Below are 1,504 nucleotides of genomic sequence, written 5' to 3' on the forward strand. Positions count from 1 at the left end.
AAGAGAAAAAAAAGTGACTTTTGTATTATAAAGTTTAATTTGAATGACCATCAGTAAAATTTTTACTCGAATGAATAGTGTAACCTATATAAAAATGATTACTAAGAGTCGAACTTAATTTTCTCCTCATATATTATATTCGGAGCATATAAGTTAGATATCTTATTAGAATTGTGATTTATCACACTGTGCTATGACTTAGTAAATAATATATCCAATATTGTATCGAATTTTTAACCACTAAAAATATTGTAACGACCCGGACGGTCGTTTCATGAGTTACCACTCCATTTTCTTCATTTCTATTTTTTATATGTTGTTCAGCTACATTTCATCATATCGTGTTGGTTGGTTCGGGTTTGGAGTAGTTTTGGAGTGTTATGAGACACTTAGTCTTGTAAGTTGGCCATTTAGTTGGAACGGTTGACTTGTGAGTAAACAATCTCGAAATTTGGTTTTTATTGTTCGAATAACTTTGTTAGGTGATTTGGGACTTAGGAGCATGTTTGGAAGGTAATTTGGAGGTCCGTGGTAGATTTAGGCTTCAAGATAGCGAAATTGGAAATTTGGCGTTCTCCGGTCGGCACTAACTTGATATAGAGGTCGGAATGGAATCCTAGAAATTGGAGTAGTTCGGAAGTGTCATTTGTGACGTGTGTGCAAAATTTCAGGTTATTCGGAGTTGATTTGATAGGTTTCAGCGTCGTTTGTGGAATTTAAAAGTTTCTAAGTTCTTAGGCTTGAATCCGAGGTTAATTTTATGTTTTGGTATTGTTTTGAGTGATTCGAAGGCTCAACTAAGTTTGAATGATGTTATGGGATGTGTTCGCATATTTGGTTGAGGTCCCGAGGGCTCGGGTGAGTTTCGAGAGGTTATCAGATAAATTCTTGGTTTTGAGAGTTGCAAATTTTGCTGGTTTCTGTTGCAGAGGGTTGTTCTTCGACTGCATAGTTGCATATTTTGATATACTTATATATGATATTTCTTTTTTATTAAAGATAAATATGTTAACTTGGGCTGGATGCCATGTTTAGGGCTTTGTGCCGAACTGTTTAGACCCTTAGGGGTATTTTAGTACTTTTCTTACATTGTTTTGATTTGAAAGCATATCCTCAGTCATGTTTTACTTGTTTATTGTTTAATCCAGTTTCATTACTCTACTTCTTAATATATGAAAACTGTTTGGGCTGAGTTCCCTGATTTTTACTGAATTGCCCGAGTGGCTGTGAGGTTAATGACTCAGAGAGAGAGGTCGAGGACCTGATGGTGAGGATTATATATATTTATGGATCGAGCTCCATGCCACCGCGATACTTATATATATGGATCGGGCTTCACGCCATTGCGATACGTATTGGATCGGGCTCCATGACGCAGCGATATGATGCTTAAGTTGTAGGAGCCCCTCCGGAGTCTGTACACCCCCTGTGAGCGTAGTCGACTATATATTATGGATTGAGCTGCATGCCACAACGGTTATCATCATTATGAAATATCGATTGA

Source organism: Nicotiana sylvestris, chromosome 3, assembly GCF_000393655.2.
Source record: "Nicotiana sylvestris chromosome 3, ASM39365v2, whole genome shotgun sequence".
Taxonomy (NCBI): Eukaryota; Viridiplantae; Streptophyta; class Magnoliopsida; order Solanales; family Solanaceae; genus Nicotiana; species Nicotiana sylvestris.